Below are 15,498 nucleotides of genomic sequence, written 5' to 3'. Positions count from 1 at the left end.
TCCACCCTTGCTAAGATCTAGCCCTGCTTTGTTCTGTGCTGCCTTCGCAGCCGCCAGTGGCCCCTGTCGAGCCGCGGCGCATGCACACGGAGTGCACGCATGCCCAGTAAACCGGCGCGCTCAAACACGAACCGGTCTTGCACTCACTGTTTGCAGCATGTGTTGTCAAGTGTGTATAAGACTTCATATTCGCCACAGATAGAAAAATTCTGATTAAAAATGTTTCACGGCGTTTTCCGCGTTACCATTCCATGACTAGACGCTCTGACCAGTTAGCTTTCCGTTGCGCTAAAGAAAATAGGTGCCCTAAAAATTGGTTGTCAGTCCCTTTAAAGCAGCTTGCAGGGCTAGTTGAAATACTGAACTTTGATGCACTTCCAGTACTCAGGCGAAATATAAAAAAAAAACAAAAAACGTGCAAATGCCCTTTTTCTTTAAGGGGGACGCAGGTCTTTGAGACCAAAAAATCACGAAAAAATCGGTTTTTTGAAAGTGGCATTCTCATAAAATACAAACACTGCCACGTGTTCTGACAAAATTTCCCCGCATTTTACCAGTTTATGTAACCACCGCGAGCTATACTTTGAGTCAAAGAAGCGCAAAAAAGGGCCTTTTTTCAAGCTGCGTTGCCGCTGAACCACGCATGCTGTCGCGGCCATATTGGTAGCGTCGGAAAGAACTACTTTTCTTCTTCAAATTCCCGCCACAATTTCATTTGTCCGCCTATTTGCTGGGTAGTAATATCGCGCCAAAAAAATGTCCCAGCGCGCGACTCAATTCGCCCATTCTGTGCACGTGACTAAATGGAGCCCTGCAATTGGTGCAGGCGGTTGATGTCGTCTGCTGCAGTGCCCGGACACGCTCGAGAAGCATAGCGCGACGCCATTTTCGAAAACGCTTGCGTGCAGCTATGTCTGATTATCAAAAGTCGCCACGCGATATCAGTTTGGCAAGAAAAGAAAGCGAGCGCGTTACAACTTCGAAAAGCGCCCCGATCCTGCTGAAGAACCAAGCGTTGACCACTCGCCGGCAGCCTCAAGCGAAGGCCGCGACGGCTCCGAGGTGGACGGCAGCGGGCCTCGCAAGAGCGAGCTAGGCCTAACGACGTCGCCTGCCGATTGTGATCAGCGGAGCACCGTTCGGCACAACACAAGGATGGTTCCGCCAGCGGAACTGCTCCAACAGAAGAAACAAGTGGGGGAGAAACTCCAACAACTTGCACGAACATCGGCAACGAAGAGGAAATTGGACATGTCTGCGAGCGTCGACGACGGTGCGAACGGGCCGGCGGAAATGGAGTTGCGCTTTTTTATTGTCAGTGGAGAAACGCTAAGCGCTCTTCTCTCGCGCATAAAGTGCACTTTGTGTGGCGGCTCCATGACTTTTGACACAGGGGAGCAAGAATACGGCCTTGCCGTCAAGCTTCTCGACATTTGTGAGAAGTGCGGTGATGATTTTTCTGAGTGGAGCTCGCCGCGCATAAAAAATGGCATGACTGTGACTCCCTTCGCTGTGAACCTTCTCGCCGCTCGTACAATGGTCAGCACTGGGAATCGGCAAACGGCGATGAACGATATTTTCGCTGCAATGAATATATCGCACCGCGGCCTTCATTCCAAAACGTGGCAGAGCTGCCTGAAGCAGAAGCTGGTGCCGGCAGCCTCGACAGCTGCCCAAAAGCTGATGGGCGAGTGCGCGGTGTCAGTGAAGTCATTATACAGTGACCTGAATCTTGCTAATTCTGGCAACATAGCGGTATCCTACGATGGCTTGTGGATGACGCGCGGCCATTCGTCCCACATTGGAGTCGGCCCTATTATCGAACTTTTTTCTGGACTTGTACTCGACTATGTTGTGTTGAGCAACTTCTGTGCAGGTGTGCGTGTGGCCCGAAGCCTGGCGACCCAGAATATGAAAACTGGAAGGCAAACCATGCCTGCCAGAAAAATACAGACAGAAAAGCCGGAGAGATGGAAGTTGAAGCAGTTCATACTTTTTCAGAGGTCACTTCTGCTACACAAACTGAGGTACACCACAATCCTCTTGGATGGTGATAGTCGAGCATTTCTTGCTCTCAAGCAAGCACAAGTGTATGGCTTTGTGCCAATTGAAAAAGAAGATTGCATAAACCATGTGCAAAAAAGGATGGGGACGGCTCTGCGTACACTTGTTGCAAAACACAAGGGCTCTGCTTCTGAAACTCTTGGTGGAAAAGGCAAATTGATGGGAGACTTGATAACCAAGCTCAGTGCATATTATGGATGGGCATTGAAGTCCAACAACGGGGATGTCAAGGACATGCAGAAGGCCGTGATGGCAACATACCGCCACATCACATCGGGGACAGGGTTTCTGACCACAGTCTGTGTCCATCCGGTCCTGACTCTTGGTGCCGCCAGAATGCTGCTCAAGCAAAAAACGAGCCCATTCTGACCATCGTTATAATTTGCCTTGTAGCGAAGCATTCGAACTGAGTAATGGGTCGTCCTTTCGAGCACCGTCTAGTGGGTCGGCCTCTGTGGCTCTTTTCGGAGAACGCAGCTCGTGCTAAGAGTCGGCCCCACCTTGACTGTCGCAGTCGTGTATCATCGCCGAGTGCCCGCTAATAAACGTCTTTATAATTTGGTGGAGGGAGCTGGACTTTCACAACTTCGGCCCTCATTCGATGCCCCTGGCTCTTCGATCCTGTATCCTGCCGCCTACGATGCCTCAAGACGCCACGCAGCAAACGCCCCCGCCTCCACCGACCTCATGTCCAGGTGTCCCTCGTATCCGCGACCCTCCGGTCTTCACTGGTGCAGATGGCACAGACGTGGACTGGCTCGCGATTTACGAGCGCGTGAGTGTCCCCAATAAATGGGACGAGGCAGGAAAACTGACTAACCTGGTTTTCTACGTCGCGGGTGTGGCGGGCTTGTGGTACAACAACCACGCATCAGATTTTACGACGTGGTCCGACTTCAAGACCGCCATTATCAATGTGTTTGGCCACCCTGCCGTTCGTAAGCTGCAGGCCGAACAGCGCTTACGTGAACGCGCTCAGCAGGCTGGTGAATCATTCACCAGTTACATTGAAGACGTCCTCGATTTCTTTAAGAAAGCAGACACCACCATGTCCGAATCTGACAAGATCCCGCACATCATGAAAGGCATCGACGACAACGCCTTCACCATGCTGCTCGCCAAGAACCCCAGCACAGTGGAAGAGGTCATAACGCTCTGCCAAAGCTATGAGGAGCTGCGCCGGCAGCGATCGATGACCCATCGCTCTCCATCACGCGACGCCGAGCTCGCTGGCTTGTCGACCATATCCGACCACTCCGCGTTGCTCGCAGAGATGAAGACATTCGTGCGCGAGCAAATCGCGTGCCAGTTCTCTCTGCTGGAATTTGCTCGCCCGCAGTACGTTCAACAGCCGTCGACCCCACTTCTGCCTCTGCTCCGTACAGCAATTGAGCAAGAAATCGCAGAGGTCATGCCCGAGTACCACCAGCACCATACGGCTCCTGCACCCTTGAGTTACGCCCAAGTGGTCGCAAGAACGCCCCCAGCAATCCCTATGGCTGCCCCACACATTTACGCTGAAGCCTCCGCTCGACCTCACTCTTTCGAAGCGGATGTACCGGTAACCTGCGCCAACGTCACGCACAGGCCACGACTGCAGCCCACCATCCAGTCTTATCAGTTGCCGCCCCGTCAATCCCGTCCTGCACCATGGGTAAGGCCCCTAGCTTTCCGCGATTCCGCGAAAAATCACGGAATTGACGTTTTTTCGCGGAAAAGTGAAAAAAATGTAGATTCCGCGAAAAATAACTGAATTAACGTTTTTTTTTTGCGGAAATGCAAAAAAAAAACAACAAAAAAACGTTACAGGCCACGCTTCTGTGAACTACCGAGGAACACTGTTTCTCCAAAGCTTCTGAAAGGTGTCGCTACACGCCGTTAAAACGACAGATAAAGTAGAAGGTGACGGGATTCTCAAACAAGCCTCGACTCGAACTTCGTCCTTCACTTGACCGAGTTGAGCATAGCGCCGCTGCTCGACTGAAAATGACGCCGCGCTTCTCAAGAATTGCTGCAGATTATCGCTAATATGTGGTTACATTTTCTGCCGAGAAACGGCGTTCCGATCGACTTTCTCCTAATAATTCAGTTTATCGGGCTGTGTGACGTACTCGCAACCACGCTCGTTACGTACTCGATGGCAACGCGGAGGTAATATTTTTGTACTCTCTTTACGAAAAAGAAAAAAAAGTTCGCGTTAGATATGAGCAAATCAATGCGCTAGTGTATTTTATTAAGTCATGGAAAAATGGTTAATTTACTTTATCGTCTTTAACTAGCGAGAGAAATTGAAGCCGCCAGTGGCCGCCACCAATCACAAAAGCAAGGCTTCTACAGTGGTGGTCAGGGAGACAGTGAACAATTGTGATGTTCATGGACCTGGTGTGATTTTTCTTTCTTTCTCTCTTTTTCTTAAATTTATTTGTTTCTCGTTTCGGTCAGGACACTAAAAGGTGCCCCCCCGTTATAAAGGGGAAGACCACAGACATCATCATCATCAACGGTAGCCGTACGTAGCCGTAGGGCCGTAGCCACCTATCCATCCAACGCACTTGCTGTTTGCGACTCCACGTGCACGTGTTCCCGTTTGCTTTGGTTCGAGATCGATGCGCGAATCGAGATGGCACCTTCAGGATCTCATTTAAGCAAAAAGACAGCCAAGGAACGCGCTCGAGAATACAAGCACGCTGACTTTTACAAAGATGGAGGTGTGCTTTTTTGCCGGACTTGCGCGAGAGAGGTTGACCATCGCCGCGAGTCAACTACTGACAAGCACATCGGGAGTAACCGTCATCGTAAGAATGCCGGAACAAGGGACTCCTCTAAGCGAAAAAGTGCCGAAGAACAATCAGAAGACGGAGCTGGAGGTTCAGGAATGCCGAAAAAGCAAAGTCGACTGCAAACACTGGAATCCGCAATCACGGCTGGTGAAGCGAGGAACGACGTTGTTCTCAAATTCTTGGATGCACTGATATCTGCGAATATTCCCCTTGAGAAGGTGGACAACCCGAAGCTGAGAATGTTTCTACAGACACACGTTCGGAACGGCGGGTCGGTGCCTGGATCTGATTCGTTCCACCGACGACTTCCAGAATTGTTCGAGAAGCACGAGGCAAATTTGAAAGCTATATTTCAAGGCACCACAGTTTCAGTGATTACAGATGAAACGACCGATGACCGATCAAAATCGGTTGTGAACGTGCTGTTCGTTCAGTCGGCCAGAAGTGCGAGTACTTCGCTGCAACCTATACTTGTGGAAGTGAAATTCGTGGATGAAGTGAACTCGTCCGTGATAGGCCACATTGTGACAAGAACACTGACGAGGTACGGAGTTGAATTTGAGGATGTATCGAGCTTTGTTAGTGATCACGCTAGCTATATGGTGAAGTCCTTTAAGGAGTGCATAAAGCCACTTTGCGAGGGTGCTGTTCACATTACTTGTGTAGCCCATACAGTGAACATTGTTGGCAGTACACTGCAGGCATCTTTTCCCTTAGTGGACAAGTTTGTAGCCTGCATGAAGAAGGCCTTCCGTCTCTCGAGTAGAAAGAGAGCTTTCTACAAATCACATCTGGAAGAGTGTGGAGTTCAGTGTGCCAAGGCACCCCCAGCACCTGTCCAAAGCAGGTGGAATTCATGGATTGAGGCCATTGAACAGCATTCTGCCTACTTTGAGCACTATCCTACCTTGCTTAAGCAAGTCCACCAGAAGTATGGAGAAGCAGCGTGCGTTGATTCCCTTCTGAAACTTCTTAGTGAGCACTCAACTGAGCTTAAGTACAGCATGCGATGCATTGCAGTATTTGGAAAAAAAGTTTCAAGCTTGCTGAAAGCAGCAGAGGGTCAGCGCGTAGCCTGCCACAAAGCGTACAATGCTTTGTTTACACTTTGGGGTTACCTTAAAGCAGCTGCAAAGGAAGATTTTGCAGCACAATTGAAGAGAGAAGATGTCGCACATGATGAGGCCCATCAGATTGGTAACAAGATGACGGCTGCAATGACCAAAGCGGCTAACAAAGCACTAATATACTTGGAGAAGTCCGACACCTGAAAGTTCTTCAAAGATGTTAGGTACTTGGACCCTCTGCAAGTTGGGTGCCTTTCCAAGAAAAGGTCCGAGTTGACAGGTGTGCCTCAGCTTGCAGGCGAATCGCTAGTTCTAGCTGCCGAATGGGAGGTGTACCTGAAGAGTGCCCAAGAACTAAAGACCAGTGAAAGAGACTTGGCTCCATTTCTTTCCAAACAAGAAAACCCAGGAGCTGACTTCGATGTCCTGGCTTTCTGGGCAGGGATGCAGCAACTCACCCCAACCCTTTCGTCAATTGCCCTGAAGTACCTGGCAATACCAATCAACTCTGTTGATGCAGAGAGATCGTTTAGCCGTTATGGTGACATTGTGTCCCATAAGCGTCACTCTCTCTCAGTGAAGAGAGCACCAAGTATCACCTGATGCTCTCCCACAACAGTTTCCTGCAATTTTAATTATTGCAGGCATGTTTTGAGCCTGAACGTGTGCAATGAATAAACTGTTACGTGTGCCTTGCGTCTGTTCAATATTGCCACAAAAATTTGCATGTTTAAGGTTGCCGCGGAATTTTGCAGATTTCTCTATCTGGAATTGCAGAATTCCAAATTTTCCACCGCATAAAGTTAGGGGCCCTAACCATGGGCGGGCCCTGCCCCAGCGAACCGATGGCGCACACCTGACAACCGCCCCATATGCTCCGCATGCGGTTACGCCGGCCACATGGCGCGCTATTGCAATCGCGTCCAGCCGCCTAGAGTCACGTCGCCTGCCACCAGCCAGTCGAACCGCCCATATTACGACCCACCTACGCCTCTGTCACCGACGTCTCACCCCACTCCATCTACCCGCCGTTCACCGTCACCAGGACGCCGCTCCCACGTGACCAGGAAAACTAGTTGTCGCAGTCCACAAGGCAAGGGCTGCGATGCTATCGAACTGTGAAAGCCTTCAGCGAGGCCCATCGAACGTGATAGACGTTTTTGTGGACGGAGTTCGCGCATCTGCCCTTATCGATACTGGAGCCGCCGTATCCGTTATGGACGCTAGACTAAGCCGCCTGCTACGAAAAGTGACGACTCCACTTTCCGGGCTCTCCCTTCGTACAGCCAGCACCCAAAGTATTCACCCGACAGTGGTATGCACAGCCCGTGTCATTATTCAGGACGCTCTGTACGCCGTCGAATTCATCATAATTTCTTCATGCTCTCACGACGTCATCCTGGGATGGGATTTTCTCGCCTGCCATGACGCTGTAATTCATTGCGCACCAGCCGAAATAGAGCTCTCACGATTCTCAGATTTGACGCTGGCAGACAGTTCATCAGCTGCGACCAAAGTATTCGTCAAAGACGACACCACAGTTCCTGCAGATTCGTCCACGGCTGTGTCAGTCTATTGCACTGGTCTCTGCAACACCGTTGCTCTTCTTTCTCCATGTGACCGCGTTTTCACTAGGAAAGGCTTGTTGGTGCCATTTGCGACCGTGGAAGTCACTCAGGGCGCCACGGTATTTTTGTGACCAACCCATCCCCGTTCATTGTTACGTGGGCACGAAGGGAATGTCTCGGCAGAGCGGAACGCCTCGATGACGCACAACTTATGGACGCACCGGGTGACACGCACTGCGACAGCTCCCGTACGCTCAGTGCTGTTTCCACATCTGATTCGTCATCTGCCGATGTATTTCGTTCCTCGATTGCTGACAACCTTACGTCGGTCGAGCGTTCCCAGCTTCTATGCCTGTTGGAAGAATTTCGTTCTTCGTTCGATGTCGCGCAAACTTCTCTCGGCCACATGTCTGCTGTCACGCATCGCATCGACACTGGCGCCCAAACACCACTGCGGCAACGTCCATATTGTGTATCTTCAGCAGAGCGTCGTGTAATTAACGAGCAAGTCGAAGACATGCTTCGCCGAGACGTTATTCGACCCTCCAACAGTCCATGGGCGTCTCCTGTTGTTCTCGTTGCGGAGAAGGACGGCTCTGTGCGGTTCTGTGTGGACTACCGACGACGGAATAAGATCACCCGTAAGGACGTTTATCCCCTACCTCAAATAGACGACGCCATTGACAGCCTGCAAGGAGCAGAATTCTTTTCATCGCTCGATTTGCGCTCAGGGTACTGGCAAGTCCCCATGGCTGATGACGCTCGACCGAAGGCAGCCTTTGGCACGCCCGATGGATTGTACGAATTCAACGTCATGCCGTTTGGGCTGTGTAATGCGCCCGCGACTTTGGAGCGCATGATGGATACTGTTCTGCGCAACTTGAAATGGCACACGTGCCTGTGCAACCTCGACGTCGACGTCGTTTTCGCCCCGGACTTTTCCACGCATCTTCAACGACTGCGGCATGTGTTGACGCGTTCGAGCGACACCGGGCTACAACTGAATCTAAAGGAGTGCTGATTTGCAGCACGGCAGCTTACAATACTGGGCTACGTTGTGTCCAAGGACGGAATTCTCCCCGATGCAGCAAAGCTTCGGGCCGTGACAGAGTTCCCCAAACCTACGTTGCTCAAAGAACTGCGCAGTTTCGTAGGACTATGCTCCTACTTCCGGCGCTTCATCCGAAACTTCGCGACTATCATATCGCCGCTGACGAAGCTCCTTGGCAGCAACGGGCCCCTCAACTCGTGGTCGTCAGAGTGCGACGACGCTTTCGCAAAGCTCCGTCGTTTGTTGATGTCTCCTCCCAAACTACGCCACTACGACCCTACGGCCCCTACAGAGGTACACACAGACGCCAGTGGTGATGGCCTCGGCGCTGTTCTTGCAAAGCGCAAACCTGGGTTCCCAGAATACGTTGTGGCATATGCAAGTCGTACGCTTACTAAAGCTGAGATCAACTATACCGTTACGGAGAAAGAATGCCTGACAATCATCTGGGCCCTTACGAAGTTCCGACCCTATTTGTATGGTCACCCATTTGATGTCGTCACTGACCATCATGCACTGTGCTGGTTGTCGTCATTGAAGGATCCCGCAGGCCGCCTCGCTCGGTGGGCACTTCGCCTGGAAGACTACGACATCCGCGTGCTGTACCACAGCGGACGCCAGCATGCTGACGCCGATGCCCTGTCCCGCTCTCCCTTGCCTGGCGACAATGCCCACAGCGCAGTGTCTCCCTTTGCCGTTTCTTCCCTCGACATCCACACCATCGCTACTGAACAGCGCAAGGATCAATGGATTGCCTCACTGATAGACTTGCTGACTGATCCAACGGCCACACCATCTTCTCGCGCGTTGTGTCGTCAAGCCCACCATTTCGCCGTTCGCGACGACCTCCTCCACCGACGCAATTACGAAGGCGACAGCTGCCAGTGGCTACTAGTAATACCCCGCAGTCTGCGTTCTCACATATGTCAGTCGTTCCACTCTGATCCGCAGTGTGCACACTCTGGGGTATCGAAAACCTACCATCGCATTCGCCAACGGTACATATGGCGAGGAACGTACCGCTACGTGCAGAAGTTCGTTCGCTCCTGCATAGATTGTCAGCGCCGCAAAACTTCAACGCACCTGTCGCCGGCAGGTCTGCAACCTCTACCTTGCCCTGACCGACCGTTTGGGCGCGTTGGCGTCGATTTGTATGGGCCACTTCCTCTGATGTCCGCTGGTAACCGCTGGGCCATCGTCGCTGTAGACCACCTCACGTGATACGCTGAAACTGCCGCCCTCCCTGCGGCTACAGCGCGTGATGCGGCCTCCTTCTTGCTCCACCGATTCATGCTGCGTCACGGTCCACCCCAGGAGATGCTCAGTGATCGAGGCCGTGTCTTCTTGTCGGAAGTCGTCGAAGCCATTCTCAAGGAGTGCAACGTTGTTCACCGCAAAACTACTGCTTACCACCCACAGACGAATGGCCTCACCGAACGCTTTAACCGCACGCTCGGCGACATGCTCTCGATGTACGTCGCCGCTGACCACACAAATTGGGATGCCATTCTACCCTTCGTCACGTACGCCTACAATACTGCCCCTCAGAGCACTATTGGTTTCTCACCTTTTTTCTTGTTGTAAAGCAGGCACCCGTCGCACACAATCAACACAATCCTTCCCTACAAGCCAGATCAATCTGAATGTGCGCCTATTTCTGCCACAGCCAGACTTGCCGAGGAGTGTCGTGAGCTCTCCAAGACCTTTACTACGCATAACCAAGAGCGGCAGAAGAGCATTCGCGGTGACACCGCCACTTCTACAGCCACGTTCTTCCCTGGAGCGCTCGTATGGCTCTCGGTCCCTACCACTGCACCTGGCCTCTCTTCAAAACTACTGCCCAAATACGAAGGCCCCTACCGTGTCGTCGAACGCACATCCCCGGTCAACTACCTGATCGAACCCATCGAACCATCTTCGGACATGTGCCGTTGAGGGCGCGACATTGTCAACGTGGAGCGCCTGAAGCCCTACCATGACCCTCTCGTAGTGACAAGTTGTTAGGTCGCCAGGCGGCTCCCTTTTCGTACCCGGGGTAATTGTAGCGAAGCGTTCGAACTGAGTAATGGGTCGTCCTCTCAAGCACCGTCTAGTGGGTCGCCCTCTGCGGCTCTTTTCGGAGAACGCAGCGCATGCTAACAGTCGGCCCCGCCTTGACTGTCGCAGTTGTGTATCATCGCCGAGTGCCCGCTAATAAACGTCTTTATAGCCTTCACATGTTTGTCAAGCCCTTCGACCAGTGTACGAGCGCCTCTCGGAAGAGGAACTGCTCGAAAGGTGCCAGCGCAGCATGACCCAAAACAATAATGAATGCCTGCATTCTATGATTTGGGCATTAGCTCCAAAGGAACAGCATGCCTCACTTTTCGCTGTCGAAGCTGCTGTGGCCGAGGCAGTGATGAAATTTAATTCAGGAAATGCGAGAACTTCATCTGGCATACTACAGGAGCTTCATTGGAGTTCGGGGCTACTAAACAGCCAGAGAATGGCAGAGAAAGATGACCGGTGTGCAGGAGCATCAGCGTGCAAGCAGGCATCTGCAGAAAATCTGCAACGGACTTTCAAAAAGCGCCACTCTGGTAGCTGCCGACAGACAGACTACATCCCTGGTGGCTATTGATCACTTAGCTAGGTGAACGTGACACTATTTTTTGTTAAATCTAAATAAATATGAGTCTTGTTTGTTTTTCAGCATTTTCTCAAATCCTGAATTTTTGACGCTTTGCGACCGTCTGGGAGCGATTTCTTGGTAACCAAAATATAGGTCAAATTTTTTTTCTCAAAAAAAACAGCCCTAAGAAGTCGACCCCCGTCTTATATACTGGTAATTGGCAGAAAAACTTCGCAAGTCTGCCCACTATGGACAACTGAAGTCAACCGCCTCCATCACCATCGCAATCATCGGTGTTGCTTTGTTTACTACCAGTCTTGTGCCGTAAGCAGTCTCATTTTGCGCCTTTGTTGGTGTCTTGTTGGTGTTTCGCATGTCTTCTTCTAGCAGTACGTCAAGTGAATTCATCGAACTATGTTTTGACTTTAATTTCACCCAGCTTGTCTCAGAGCCCACTCGCGATACTAATATTTTAGATCTTATTCACTAATATTTTAGATCTTATTCTGACAACAGAGCCACATACCATAGGTCTAATTGTGCAATTAGACGGTTTTAGCAATCACAACCTTCTACAGTTTTCAATAAATATTCCACTAAAATTCCCGGGTGTTCAGCGCAAGGTAATCGGGGATTATAGCAAACCAAATTACGATCAAATGAACGCTCAACTTGATGTCTTCCTACACGATACATTTCTTCCCTCATTCACCAACAGGTCTGTTCAGGATAACTGGAATTGCTTTAGAAATATTATGGCACTCCTCATAGATAAATATGTTCCACTAATACCAATCTCTAACGAAAAATACAACCCATGGTTTAATAGATCGCTCAGATCGCTCAGAAATAAAAAGAAAAGGTTATATGCTTCCGCTAAAAGGTTATCATCTTCTAAGTCATGGTCTATGTATAAAGACTGCTTAAAATCTTACTGCCTTGCGATTAGCGAAGCAAAAACGAAATATTTTTCCGCTGACCTGTCTTCACTTTTACACACTAACCCTAAAACGTTTTGGCGTGCCATTTTGCCTGACCATGGCAGTGACACTGTTTCATTACATAATGTCGATAATGTTCCTGTCTCTGCATCTGAGTGTGCTTCAACCTTAAATTCGTTTTTTGCTTGGTTTTTACTAATGCAGACTTTTCTTCGGTTCCCTGTGTCTCCGATCTTGAGTACTGCTTCATGTCTCCTATCAGTGTTGCTGTTGAAGGCATATCCAAACTTATACAGTCGAACCTCGTTAATACGTACCCGCTTTAAGCGTACTAACGGTTAAAACGTAGTTGCGACGAATCCCCAACCGAGTCTCATAGAGCCTAATGCATTCGCTGACCGCTTAAGCCGTAGTGCTTCGCCCTACGCCTCCCGGTTAGTGCGTACCCGGCGTTCCGCGACAACGTTTTGTGCCATAAAATTTTACTGCGCCGCTGAACTTCCTGACGCCACAATGTACTGCCAAAGCTTTTCCGTCTTTTCGAGAAGTGCGTAGATCGGTCGATCACTGATTCCGACTTCCGCGCGATTGCGGCGACGCCTTTGCGGGTAAGCATCGGGAAAGAACGAAGGTGAGGTGGCGGCCACCGACGAACGCGTCACTCGCCAGCATGACTTATCGCCGACAACCTTATCACAATAAGTATCTTCAGATATCTGCTCGGGCACGCGTGCGGTGCAGCACTGCTTTAAGCGTACTGCACGCTTTTAATGGGCGACAACCTGAACGCGCTGGGCTGCCGATCTCTGCCGCCTCGTTGTGCGGGGCCGTGTTCAAGCGCGCGCCGCTTTGTAGAAACGAAAGCAGCTCGCTGTTGCGCAGTTGAGCGTTGCTAGTCGTGGGCGACGAGAAACCTCTTTGCATAGACGCTATCCCGCTAAACGCACGCGTACGGTTCAGCAAGCGTAGCGCTGTTGTAACCATACCGCACGCTTTTATTGGGCGACCACCCAAACGCGCTTCCGTCCGCTGCCAGGACCGCTAGAGCGTCGCGGAGTGCGCATCGCTTGCAGAAAGTTCGTCATCGCCGCGTTAACCGAACAAGCTCATCTGTGCTCATCGCCGCATCTGTGCGCGGTCTGGAGCGAAGTGGGTACAAAGAACACTCCCACGACAAATGCGCACGTGCAATACAGCAAGCGGCCCGGCGGTTCGGCAGTGACGGCTTGAGCCGACAAGGCGACGCGCTGCACGCAACTAGCCAGGAGACGATCGGCTCCACGCAGCCGTACCGCGTTTCACCGGAACTGCGTCAGTTTTCGTTTAGTAGCAGATCGCGGTACAGACGCACACACATATATCGCGGAAAGCTGACATTGTCCGTTCTGTCGCTATGTTGGTCACTGCGTATTCTGGACCCTTAAAATAGTTCCGAAATGCTCCTTGGCGTCGCCACCACGCGCTATCGGCACTATCGGACGGTCGTGCGAGAGTACCAGAATCTTTTCTCCAGTTTGGCAAAAAGAAAGAAAAGGCTTTGCAGTGGGCACTTTAGGCAATATTTGCTGTGGCACTGTATTTATTTCTTTGCTGGCGGCGATGGCGTACGCGAAGACATGCAAATTTTTACTCGGTGGTTAATGCGTACTACCGTTTAGTGCGTAGTTATGCGGCGTTCCCGGCAGGTACGCATTAACGAGGTTCCACTGTACACGTCTAAAGGTGTCTACATCGTGTGGTGTTGACAATATTAATACCAAGGTACTTAGAGACATATCCGCTTCGTCCAGTCAAATTTTATGCTACATTTTTCAAGTCTTTGTATACTGGTCAACTTCCCACTGACTGGAAGATAGCAAAGGTTATTCCGATATTTAAAGATGGTAACAAACATTCACCCGGTAGCTGCCGCCCCATTTCGCTAACATGCATCTGTTGCAAGCTGCTTGAACACATCATCACCTCCCATATATACAGCCATCTTGAGTCACATAACTTCTTCTTTCTAAATCAGCATGGGTTTCGGAAAGCGTTATCTTGTGATACTCGGCCATTATAATTTACGTCTGATTTACATAACGGCATAAATAGTAATAAAATTGGTGACTGCATCTTTCTTGACTATGCGAAAGCATTTGACAGAGTTGCCCATTGTCGCCTAATAGCTAAACTGTCTGCACTTAGACTCGACTCATCAACATCATCTTGGCTTCGAAATTTCTTATCCAATCGACAACAGTTTACATTTGTCAATAACTTCAGCTCGTCTACTTCACTTGTTTCATCAGGTGTGCCCCAGGGCAGTGTGTTAGGCCCTCTTCTTTTTCTGATTTATATTAGGTCGATTCCACGAAAGATCGAAAAAGGGTGTATATTTGATGTTTCCGATTTTCCTGATAATTTTGTATGTTGTGCACATATGACTGCACAGCACGAAATCGCAGTTCGTTTTCAAATAAAACTTTTTTTCAACACAGGAAAATTCGACAAGTGTCGCCGGTTGACGACGACCATTTTACGAAGAGTGCGTTTTCGTAAATTCGGAACCCTGCTGGCAGCTACTGAAGCTATATATTAAAAATATCTTTCTTTTTAGCGGAAGTAAAAGTAAAGAGGAAATAGCTCTTATCATTTCATGAAATTCTGAGTAAATTATGTATTTTTAAAAATTCACGAAAAACGCTGCGTTTTTGAAAATCAGTCAAATTTGGGACGCTATGGCTACTTCTGTGAACATCTTAGCTTGTTCATATTTGCAGTATGAATAGGCCTTTATGTGAATAATGAACCTCTGCACTTGTATTTCTCTAATAATTTTCAAAGTAGTAAATTTTCATGCTCGAAACACCAAAAAGAGAAAAGTGCTCCTCCATTCAAAAATCTATAATAAAAAAAACCCAATCTCAATTTTGTTCAGAGTCCCCCAAAATGTTCTCAAAGGACTGCAGAATGATATTATGAAAAAACATGTTGCATCATTTTTATTAGAACAAAAGCAGAAAATGCCAAACATTGTGTTTCCAGAGCGTGGTGGCTACTGCGCAAAGGACATCTCTAGTAACAAGAAAATACAGTAACACGTCTTTTTTTTCTTTTCTGAGCTTCGCTAAACAACAGCAATGATCTATGGTCGGAAATTGGGAACTGTTTTGTAAAGAAAAAGACCGTTCCAATTAAATGCATTCGCGTGGTTTGCGACTTCACGCCAGTGTTAGACATCCCTCAGTCCACAGTATGCACTTTCAGTTGTAGCCTCCTTTTCTTTCATCTATTTCAGTTGAGTATAATTCATATCTTGAGTGCTAAAGAACGCATTCCCTCCATGTGTCCCTTATAATGATGTGCTGTGCCAGAATTGAGAGATTGGTATAAAAGCCAAGGTCTCTTCATGAATGGAAATGAATTTCTGGAGAGCG

At 49.6% G+C, this 15,498-nt stretch overlaps 1 pseudogene; it reads left to right on the top strand.

The window, feature by feature from the left end:
• Positions 1 to 4,939: 4,939 nt before the first annotated feature.
• Positions 4,940 to 6,546, top strand: LOC119400585 (uncharacterized; annotated as a pseudogene).
• The last annotated feature ends 8,952 nt before the right edge of the window (positions 6,547 to 15,498 follow it).

Source organism: Rhipicephalus sanguineus, chromosome 7 (genome assembly GCF_013339695.2).
Source record: "Rhipicephalus sanguineus isolate Rsan-2018 chromosome 7, BIME_Rsan_1.4, whole genome shotgun sequence".
NCBI classification, from domain to species: domain Eukaryota; kingdom Metazoa; phylum Arthropoda; class Arachnida; order Ixodida; family Ixodidae; genus Rhipicephalus; species Rhipicephalus sanguineus.
The sequence above is the reverse complement of the archived record's forward strand: the minus strand, read 5'-3'. Positions and strand labels throughout refer to the sequence as shown.